Below are 12020 nucleotides of genomic sequence, written 5' to 3' on the forward strand. Positions count from 1 at the left end.
CATGGTCTAAGCCCAGCTGGCAACAAAGCACTACGAGGCTGCTCGCTCACTCCTCAGGCAGAGGACTCCTCACACTCTTCCCCTGCTCCAGCATGGGGTCCCTCTCACGGGAGACAGTCCTCCATGAACTGCTCCAATGTGGGTCCTTCCCACGGGCTGCAGTTCTTCACGAACTGCTCTAGTGTGGGTCCTTTTCATGGGCTGCAGTCCTTCAGGCACAGACTTTCCCATGGAGTCACGGCCATCTTTGGGCACAGTCACCTCCTCTGGCATGAGGTCCTCCACAGGCTGCAGGTGGGCATCTTCTCCACCGTTCACCTCCACGGGCTGCAGGGGGACAGCCTGCCATCTCACCACGGGCTGCAGGGGCATCACCTCCTCCCCCTCCTTCTTCACTGATCTTGGTGTTTGCAGAGGGGTTTCTCTCACATTCCACTCCCCTCTCCACTGCAGGTTTCCCTTCTTAAATCTGTTGTCCCAGAGGTGCTACCACCGTCACTGATGGCCTCGGCCTTGGCCAGCGGTGGGTCCAACTTGGAGCCAGGGAAGCTTCTAGCAGCTTCTTACAGGAGCCGTCCCTGTAGCCTCTCCCCCATTACCAAAACCCTGCCACACAAACCCAAACCAGCAAGGCTGAGTGTAATGCCCCTGGCCCAGGAAATTTCAGTCTCAGTAGCTGAGAGACTGGATGCAGCATTCAGTGACAGAAAGGTGAAGCTGGCACGTGCCTTGAAAGTGGAACCCTTTGGGTTTTGACTTCTTATTTCAGCTCTTCCTTACCCTGTCCTTTTATAGTGACTTTCATGGGGAAATAAAGGTGATGAACTTGAAGGTCTGATTACAGGGGCCTCTGAAGGAGAGGAACAAACACAAAGCCAAGAAATTACCAATCCAAATACCCCAGTACCTTGTGGAAAGCATATGAGTAATGCATATGATTTCATGTGGGAGCACGTAGTCCATTGCAGTATCAGCAAATGAAGACAGAGCAGAGAGGAGCTGGGACAGTGACCACAGACAAACAGCGCACAGTCCTATACTACCAGCTTCCCAACTGTGCACTAGCCAGCAGGTTGCCTGAACAAGCTCCAAACCCTCCTCTGTCGAAGGAGCTTGATGTTGTCAGACATGACAACTTGACAAGGTAAGCCCTAAAATAGAGAGGAGAAGGAGGTATTTGCCTATGTCAACAGACAAAATTAAGAAGTTTTGTGTGGTCTTCAAGAAGCCCTCAAAGCCAACCAAGTTTAAGATGCATGTACAATGAACACTCTAAGACATGACTTATTAAGTACTGTAACAGCCCCCAAAACACTGTGGCCAACAGGAAAACCATTTGAATCGGGAGGACGGACTAATCAAGAAACTCAACAGCACCACAGACTCTGAGAAACCCCTAGAGAGGCAGGGGAAAGATCCCACTTCCCACATTTGCATTTCACATCTAGGAAATGTGAGTCATCACACTGGGAGAAATCCAGAAACTGCAGGAAGGAAGGAAGGAAGCTTTGAATTAAAAAAAAGGGAAAGACAGGAGACTGTTTCCATCTTGAACAAAGGGAGAGAAAGAGGTCAGCACCATCCTGCTGAGGACTGAGGATGAGGAGTTAAATTTCTGACTTCAAAACTACTTTCAGGCCCTATTCAGAAAAGGGGATGCAGGAGTCTGGTGGTTCCTAGCTAAAATATCTTCTCAGTTTTTGTACTCAAAACTTACCTCTAGGATCTTCTGCAATGGCTGGGAAACACCTTTCATTTTTGAAATATCCAAAGACAATGTTTTCTTCTTCTACTTGTCTCCTATCTGGAACTTTGCTTCCAACTTTACAATCAAGAACTGAATTTTTTTTAACCATGTTTTCATCTGCACTCTTATCTAATGCTTAAAATTAATTCAAGAGAAACTTCCAAACATTGTGTACACTGTTACCCCAGAAGAAATGGAGTACAAATGGTGTGTGTAGGCAAGGACACTGGCAAACTGAGACAATTGAGGAATCCCAGAAGTTTGGTCACATCTCCTGGCAAGCTATGGATATAATTTTGATGGCATCACCATGTCAAGACCAGAAGAGACATTTCTCTTGACAAGCACAAGCCAGCTCTCATCAAGCAGAAGGAAAATTTATAATTCCCAGTCTCTCCCAGATCGCACAAAAAACTTGGAGAGTTGGAAAGGAAAGGGTGACAAATTAGTTCTCCATAAATAACCTACCAGTGAGTTAAAAGAACAATAACGCATGTTATATCTAAATATCCACATATGGCCTAGGGTTGCAACATTACCATTACTTCTGGACACTGTTACAACAAACCTCTGGCAGCAACTAATGTACTTACCATTCAAAAAGCATTCAAGCACAATACTCCCCAGAAACTGAATAGATTCTCATGACAATCAGAACAGTTAAAGAAAATAATGTTTAATAGTAAAAGGAGCCCAGTTTATCTCAGGTGTATTGTTTTTACATTAATTTTAACTCCATTCACTTAAATAGCATTACCCAACTTACACTTTGCATCAACTTGCAAACCTGTTTCCTGGTGCATGTAAATGTGGAGGTACATCCACAACATAGATCAGACATACAACACATATAAAGAGACAGTTGTTTCATTCTTCTCCATTATTTATGTAACACTCCAAGACAGCATTCACACTAAAGCCCAGAAAATGATCTTACAATAAAACACCAGAAAACAAAAAAAAGAGACCAGCAATCCTTCAGTGAAAACAGGTAACACTCTCTAAAAGCAAACACTAAAGGCCACCTCACTTACTGCCTTCTCACTTCATTATCCCATCAAATGAAACAAGCAGAAACTAATAGATATGATGCATAAACCAAACAACAACAAAAAGTGCTGCTTCATTTGTTTTAAGTCCCAAGGGAAAGAACCAAGAATATCTTGCTTGTGGATAACTTGCAATTTCCAACACTGAACTGCAGCTGAGAAACAACTATTCAATGGCTTTTTTTTGGTATGCAAATTAACTAATAGAGTTTTACTAATGAAGACTAAGCTCATCCCAACTCGCTAATAAAACATATTGCCTCATTCCCTCAAGCCAGTTCCACAATTCCCAGCTGCCGCAGGCTCCAGGGAAGAAGTCTGCCACAAATTGCTAACTAAACTTACCACTGAATAAGTTATCTTGCTGCCAAAGCGATGATCTCTTGCCTGAGGGACCTGCACAGCTTAAAATGCTGCAGAGACAGAAGTGACGGATTTTGCCTTTACAGTGAAAGGAAAGATACTGTATGTGCCTCCTGGCTATACCTGCATTCTGGGGGCTCCTGATCTGTACTACCACGGAGTCTGTGACCGTGCCAGACAGGTGTCATCTGAGCAGCTGGGCATTCAGCACCACTGAAAACGGAGAATGCTTCTTGCAGAAGGATGAGGGACCTTAACTCCAAAGATTTTGTGCTCAGAAGATCATAGCTTGCCCTGCGTGTAGTTATACCCAGCATCCCACAAGCCTAAGAGAGACAAGGAGACAATCCAGAAAAAGACAGTCTTCATCTGGGTATCTTCATCCAGAGCAGCTGAATTGGTATATAGTCCTATACATGTCCTGAATTGGTATATAGTCCTATACATGTCCTGAATTGGTATATAGTCCTATGCCAAGCTGGTAACAGCTCTCCCACTTACCACATCACAGCAAGTGCAGACAGCTTCCAAAGAAGAAAACAAAACTATCTTTGCAGTTCAATAAGCTGAATAGAAAACACCTTCAATTTTCAGTGAAGAAAAATTGAGTTATTAGCCTGGATGCCTTTGATTTTGGTTTTAAAGGATTGCACCTTTCCAAATTTCTCCATACCACAGGCTAGGAGCCTACCGCCTGCAGGCAAACTGTAGCTTGCCATTTTACTGCTCACAGACACATCAATATATGTCAATTAATACAGGCAACAACAGCTGCTGGTAAGAAACCCTTTTCCTCTTAGAAGACATGGATAAAATGAAGATTTTTTTTTTAAATGTGCTTTTTTAAATCTACATGAGACTAAGAAAATAATCCAGACTGCAGCTGTAGTGACCCACCATAGGACAAACAATAAAGGTAAAATATTTTTCTTAACTCTAATACAATTTTTTGGTTTAGGTTAGAAGAAAAAAATACTGTGATTTTTCTCTGTTGAATAAAGACTGTAATAGCAAGTAATTAATCCTTCAAGTTCTGTGAATGAGAAAGTGTACCCTCATTCTCTAAATATGCACACATACTACACAGAAGTTGATGTGCTGAAAGTGTTTTCTTACTGGGTACAATAGGATCATCTCAGAGAAACAAAGTGTCTAAAGTAAGAATGAGAACAAGTCCTAAAGCGATGCATAAATGCTCCATAAAGCAATGCTCTCCAGACTGAAATAAGTTACAGCAGATTATGGAAAGCTTACGCTCCACTGACTTTTAAGTCTCACCATACCAATTAAAACAGTGCTATTTGCCTAATCACTTCTGCCATTCAGAAATTAACAGCAGGTCTACACTACATTCAAAAGTACATTTAACATTATATGTACATGTAAAAGAGTAAATTGCATGCAGGTGACAACTATGCTCTCTAGGATTAGAGGCACCCTCTTAGGGGTTTTAATCTTCCCTCTTAGAATTTTAGGCATCCACCTATCCAGCTGAATATAATCTGATTAATAAAACTCATACCCTTATAATGCCTAGGTCTATTTTCCAGAAAAATGAGTGTTTGAAATGCTCATACTGCAAGTGGGAATAGCATAGGAAATGTATCCTGAAGTTATGCAAACACATAGCTATACATCATGAAAGTAAAATCATTAGGTGGAAACTCAGAATTACAACAGAAATACAGAATCAGTTCTTCGTGTATACGGCTAACTGCACGTGCACACAACTGCATTAAGATATTTGAGCATTCAGCTACATTTTCCAAGCAACTGCCATAACCGCATGTCATCTACCACTGACCACAATCCAATAAGCAGCTATTCAGCGGCAATTTCAGCAGTAGCAATGCCAGCAGAAACAGCCCTTACCTCCTGCTCCCTGCCACACGTTCCCTCCTCCAGGCCACCTTCTCAGCCCTGACACAGCAGCCACACAGTCAGGCAGATCAGAGTTAAAAGTAATCGATAACCAAAGAAGAAAAGATGCTTTTGAAGGCGTGGCAGTTCCCCGATGCGGTTCACCACCAGCCCCACAAATGGTTGTACTAGTACAGCTCAGAGGGTGGCAGGGGGCTGCTTACGCAAGCACAGTTGTCTAAGGAAACACATGCCAAATTTCTCCCTGAGGAAGCAATTGTGCTTACATCAAAACATCTGAAAAATCTTCCCCCTCTGTGCCCAGTCTGTAGGATCTTGGCCTGGGAATACGGATCTGGGAGGGATTCCTGGGGGTCTCCTAGTCCTCTACCTTGCAGTCATGCGCAAGAACAAACCTGGCAAACCCAGTCAGTCAGGAGATCTACTGTAGCGAGCCGCTCGTTAGGTAAACAAAATACAGCTTGTAGCTGAAGCAAATATGCAAGCTGGGGGAAAAGAAGGTTTCTGAGGTTTCCCCCCTTTACATATCAGTTAAATCAATTCCGATAAAGCTTTGTAAAATAAAGTTACCCACTGTGCTATATTGTCTTTCATCATCACTTTCCAGCTTGTTTTTAAGGCAAGAGTTAATGATTGTATTTTAAAGACATTGAGATGGAAATCCCTAACGGAAGCCCTGAGAAACTTTCCATTAAAACACAGCTTCTGTTACACTGTTGCAAAAGATGGAAAAGTAAAAATTAAATATAACGCAAGTGAAAAAATATAAACCAAAAAGCACATAAAATAGCAAGCAATATATAGCTAAAAAAATTCATGTGAAAAGACAGTAACAGCTAATGATTCGAGGTGAGCAATAATACAGCCCTAACTGAGGCATAATAGAATCACTCTGAGCAAAATGCAATCCCGTTTCACTTCATTAAGTTTCATGTTATCCTCAAATTTCCCAGCGCTAGCGGAAACGTTTCCTCATTGCCACTGCAGGAGCGGACTTACAACAACAAACAGACTCGGCTACCCCAACCAGCTTGTTAACTTCATGAAATCAATTCAGTCAAAAGGCTATCATGCAAACCCAAATTCATCCCAAATACCTAATTAATAACTTACTCCTGGAAATATTAAACAGAACGTGTCAATAAATGAGTGGCAAATTATCAGAAAGTTCAAAATAAGGATAATAGTCATTGTGCCTTTGGGCTTTTTTTTTTTTTTTCTTCATTGAACAGTTTCCTGAACTTAGTCACCCTGCCCGTGAACACGAAATTTCCTGTAAGACACATGCCTACAATACCACCTGGCCTAAATACATTATTGCACACCTGGTTAAGTCCTGCAAGCGACTAAGTACTCTCCCGGAGATGAACTATATTGATATCGCAGAAGAAGCATCGAGGCCGCTCGGGACAGGGATCACTGTGAGTAGCCACTTTCACAGCTAACTATTTCTGTGGAAGACCACGGAGCAGCTCTTCTGAGCAGCCCGCGCCTCGGTCTCCGGAGCGATTTGGGGAGCCGCGTGCACCCGCAGGGTGCAGGACACAGCCTGTGCAGGCGGTGTGGGGTCCTGGGGCAGCCGGCAGGGTCCGCACCACTCGGGCACGGCGCACCCCGCAACGCCTCGCTCGGCCGTCTCCGAACAGGTATGGGGTTTTCTGCTTAGGCGACAGAAAAAGAGAGACTCAAGTTTTCCTCACGCCATCCAGGAGCTTGAAACGCTGTTTGTTCTTTAGCTGTCTGACTAGCGTTTTATCTACCCAACAGCCTGTGTACACCTACACACACATATACAGTTGCTGAACTTAACGGTGGGGTGTACGTTTCTTTCTTTCTTTCTTTTTAACGTTTCCGCAGTTCTAGGCTCCACGATGCAGGCAGTGGCACGAAAGCGACCCGGCCGAAGCCCCTGCGGAGCGCGGCAAACGGCAGCCGCGGGAGAGCCCCGCGCCGCCCGCCCGCCACCGCCCCCGCGGCCACCCGAAACCCAGCGCACCCCCCGCGGGCTCGCCCCCCGCCTCCCTGCGCGCCGCTCCCGGGACGAGCCCCGCGGCCCCCCGCGCCGCCCCTACCTGCAGGCTGCAGCCCCCGCGGCGGCGGGAGGAGCGGGGCCCGCCGCTGCGCGCTGCCCCTGTGCGGGCGTCCCCCCCCCGGGGGCGGTGGCTCCCGCGGGCCCGGGGCGGGGGCCGGGGCAGCGCCCGCCCCGCGATCGGGGCTCTGCGGCGCCGACCCCCGGGCACGCGGGGCGAGGAGGCAGGGAGGCAGCCCGGTTTCATCTCCGCTCCGCCAGGCGCCTCAGACCGCCCCCCCCGGGGGCTTGCCCGGCCGCCTCGGTCGCCCACCTCGCCGGCTGGCCGCCTTCGCCCGCCGCCTGGCCGGCGCTGCCCTGCAGCGGGACCCGGTGGGCTCGGCGGGGCCCTCCCCCTCACCGCGGCTCCGGCTCCCTCACGCTGTCATCAGAGGGACCAGGAATCCCTCCCTGCGTGGAATACCCACCAACGTGAAAAGGGCGTCTCGGGAGCGCCACGGGTACTCTCATGGCTTTAAGAGGGGTTTCTTCCCCATTAAGGCAAAGCCTGTGCTGGGATTTCTGGATCAGAGCTCTCGGACATTTCAGAAGGTATTTTTAAACCGTTCCGAAGTCAGGCAACACTCAAGAGTGGAAATAACACCAAAACTTGCGCATACAGATGGCCCTCTGTCACACACACCAGCCCCGCGTGCCCTATACACCATTAGGAGTCGTGCTGCCGTTGCTTGCTAGCCTTTACATTTTCAAACTCGATTCAAAGCCCCAGACCAGGGGAAGGACTCACACAGATTTCAGCAGGCTGTGGACCCTAGACTCTTGGAACAAGTTTCAAATTCCAGCAGCCTTTTGTTTATCCAAGGAAGATAAACTAAGTGGCCTGCTCAATACTGCATGGGTTTTCAGACAAGATCTGGAAAACAGCAGGTCTTTGCTCACAAGGGACATTAAACATTCTGTGACACTTTCCATGAGAACAAAGATAAAATGGACCTTTCCTTACCCTTCCCAAACACTGTCGCCACGCAAGGGCTGCCTGGTTCCTGTCTTTCACCCAGGAAGGACCTTGCTGCCTTTCAGCACTGCTATAAAGGGCAACTGCAAAGCTCCCAGGAGCGCAGAGCCGGGGGAGAGGGTGGCTGGGAGGCCATTGCTACACTGTTCTTCCATGGTAAGTTCAAAATCCTTCAATGGAAGGAAGTACACATAATTTGGGCAAGCACGGCAGCTTCGGGGCGGGTTATTAATTGGAAAAGACTCCCCTTTCCAGGTGACAGAGCTAGTCTGCACATGACAGTGGCATGAGGTGTCCAGGAGAGGCTGGTCTATAAGTGCTTTCCCCTCCTTCTGCGCACTGTGGGGTGAAGCTGTGCACTGGGCAGCCCACACCACCTATGCACAGCTTCCCTAGCACAAGTACTCCCCTTCCTGTGCCGTGGGAGCTCACAGCAGCTGTAGAGAAATGGGGCTAGGTTTTCCCCACTAACTGTGTGGGTAACAAAAACCTGTTCTTGAACAAGAAAAAAGTGCAGCTCTTAGTTTCTTGGTGAGTGTTTGATTTTTTCCTCTTTTTTACAGTTCTGTAATATATTGGAAAGTTTTTTAACCTTACCTGGATTAAACTGTGCTTCGTGTTGAAAGATTTTCCTTGCCAAAATACATTGCTAATGTAATTGCAAGAGGCTTTATTTGTACTGCATAACACTGCCAGATAATAGACAGCTCTGAACAAGATGGCCTGTGCATTAAGCTACCACTCAAGAGACTGGGGATCTCAGCATCACAGCAAACTTCCTCTGCAAGTCTGGTTGGCAGCGTCTCTATGACAACTCCCCATCAGCGGTGGGAATGACAGTGGTTATCTATGTTGGCTGCTGACATTTTGACGCCTGGGTCAACAACAGGTAATGCCTTCTTCTCTGTGGTGTGGAAAGGATAACCGTCAGAGCACCACGGAACCACCTTGTGTATTGTATGTACCAGGGATATACAGAGAGGCAGTAACACCTCTCATACTCTGCTGACCTGGCCACTGGCACAACAACAACTTTAAAATACTTTTGTGCTATTTGTTATATAAACTCATTTTAAGCACTGAAGTATCACAAACTAGATATCACCAAAACAATATGCATGACTCCATTTAGGTCTTTGGAGCAACACTCTAACAATAATAGAAATACAAGGGTTTGGTTTACATTCATATTTTACACATTCATGACAGGCTTTCTCTTGTCATAGCTAGAGCAGATTTTTCTCACGCAAGTTTCAACTGCTGACGCTGGATAAATGATCCATTGCGCTACTCCATTTAGCAGTTTGACAAGCAACACAATATAACTCACCTGTAATGACCTTAATCCCTCCAGGGTTGCAGGACTATGCATGTTGCTCCTCTAGAACTGCTGTAATCACGATAGCAAAGGAGTACATTCCCTTACCTGGAGTGCCTGACCAGGCAAAGACAACACATCGGGAAGGGGATTATTTTGGGTTGGTCCCTATGAAACATGAATAATACCTTTACATCTTTTACACTTTCCAAACCACAAAAATAATCAGAAACTAAAACACTATGGAATTTAACGGGTAAGATAAGTGCTTTTACAGTTTGGAGGATGATTAGGTGCGATGGTACAGTTGATGAATGGCCTTCCTATGCATGTATGTTCTTAAAGTATGTTATTTAATTGAACCCTTATTGAACTGAAAACCCCACTACTCTCCTTCCTCCAACCTCTTCTTCCCCCTCCCTGATACAGCCAACCAACAGTACAGGATGTACTGTAACGGCATGCTCAGAGTAACATTTTCAGATCTGGTCACTAACGTCATCTACCATCTTCGGCATCCTATAGTCAAGGGGACACAGCTTCCCCAACATCTCTGGAAATTAAGCCAAAGACATCACAGGCTGGAGAAAATGTAGTCCCCACGGTTCCCTCAGTTCCCCCTTTGCAGCTACAGTCCAAATCTTGCCAACTCCAAGGCGAGAAGGTAAAGTACTCACTTAGCACTTGTGAGTGGAGGCTCCTTTCTGAAGGTGAAGGCAAGCTCTGTTGCTTATCGACATGCAGGGCTTCAGCAGAAGATCAAAAGACTCTGAATTCCTCAAAATACATGACTGTATAAGTCATATATGGAACTGCATTAGAAAAAAAGAGGGCATGTAATTGTTATTCCATGGCCTCCTCACTTTTCACATGGACATTAGCAATTCCTAGAACGTAAGACCATCATATGTCATCAGACCAAAAGATGCATTTAAAAACAGCCTTGTTTCTAATGACAACCAGAACTAGATACAGGTATGTCCTACCGCCTATTTTGCCTAATCGAGTGTATCATCTTCCATAATCTTTGGAAATTTTGGCAGAAATATCCTCTCAATATAAAATAAGTATAGGCAAATCAGTACTTAATATTAGTTGAACAAGAGGATGATTCACCTTCTTTTAGTGATAACAAGCTTCCACATTTCAGACCTCTTGTCTTGCTGCTGTTTATCTGGGGTAGTCCTTCTGGTCTGCCATTGAAATCCTTGGTCCAAGCACACGCAGTAAGCTTTTCAGACACATTTTGATGCGTGTATTTTACAAAGATCAGCACTCCAGCTAGTCAGAATTTTCTAGTATAACAATTTTTCACTAGAAAACACAGATTCACCGAAACAAAAGTTCCATGGAAATGTGGTTCTGTGGCTATATAAAGGCAGTAGCTTTAAAAAAAATCTTGTCCGCCAAATTACTTTCTTTTGGCAGCCTGTTAGGCTTCCTGCTAGCAGGCTTTTTTGGTGGAAGAGGGGAAATTTCAAAATGTCTACATTTCATTTCACATCAGCAGAAAAACTTAATTAGATGTTGGAATTTTTCACAGCATGGGAATAATAAATTTGAATTAGTTGTACTTGGAAGCAAGCCTTTGCACAGCTATTCCAGTCTCTCTTCCGTATCCACTTGACTGTAGACCAGAGGCCCGGGCTATTTCAATCCATACAGGAATCCAACACCAAATATGGCCTGTAATGTTGCTCTAGTCTGAGAAGAGCTAACCATTTCCATGGCTCTACAACTTTTCATGGCATTATATTTTTGTTCTCCCTGCTGGATGACGAGTATGGCTTGCTGTGCTCTTCTGTAGAGCTGGTGTTAGCAGCTTATCCTGCTCATCATCACCACCCTCCCCTGTACCAACTCTTGGGGAAAAGCACAAGCTAAAGAAGGCTGAACTGGGGTTCAAAGCCTGAAAGCGGCACAGGTTGTCTTTATCCTATTCTCCAAACCAGCACGTGATACCAAGTAAAAGAAGATGGTGAGCGACCACTGATAATCCACACCTCCACAACACAGAAAACCAGTCACTTGACAAGAATTGGCTGTACCTCAGGCGAAACTCCAGCTGGCACTTGCTGACTGCTGCTGGGTCTTTCAGGGAGAGCTCCTCACCCGTCCCAGGGTATGCCATGCCTCTCGACATTTTTTCCCTCCAGCTCACCTGTAAATTGCACAGCTTAACAGCTAGGACTAATTTCAATACAGTTTTTACTACCTAATTGTTGTGTTCACAGGCTGGAGGAAGAGTTTGCTTGCTTTAAACGTTAATATACTCCTTCAAATAATATATGCTTATTGATAATATCTACAGCAAACTTTTACAGAGTTAACAAATGCAGAAACTATTGTCATTCCACCCAGAGAGAAAGTTACAAGCATCAAAGATTTCTGTTTTATTTGGAGATGTACCAGATTAGTTCCAGGGACACTTATGCAACACACAACCTTACAGCCTATTTCCTTTTTTTTTTTCTTTTCTCTGTGCATGTGCAAGGTGGTGGGTTTTTTTCCCCCATTTGTTTGGTTTTTTTCCTCTTTGAGTTAAGCACGCACGGACAGAGACCTAAACCAGAGCCAGCTAAAAGTACATCAGAAGAGCAGAAGTATCTGCTCTGTGT

General features: G+C 45.3%; 1 protein-coding gene across 2 annotated transcripts in view; it reads right to left on the bottom strand.

The window, feature by feature from the left end:
* The window catches only part of SLC16A12 (solute carrier family 16 member 12), a 37027-nt gene extending 29848 nt beyond the window's left edge, over positions 1-7179 (bottom strand). The window contains exon 1 of one of the 2 annotated variants that reach the window (XM_075026030.1): positions 7113-7179. The gene's annotated coding sequence lies outside the window, so the exon portion shown is untranslated. Of the gene's footprint in view, positions 1-5031; positions 5174-7112 lie in introns of those variants that run through there. The other variant, XM_075026029.1, reaches the window with a different exon arrangement.
* Positions 7180-12020: the final 4841 nt, after the last annotated feature.

This window comes from Buteo buteo, chromosome 4, assembly GCF_964188355.1.
Source record: "Buteo buteo chromosome 4, bButBut1.hap1.1, whole genome shotgun sequence".
NCBI classification, from domain to species: domain Eukaryota; kingdom Metazoa; phylum Chordata; class Aves; order Accipitriformes; family Accipitridae; genus Buteo; species Buteo buteo.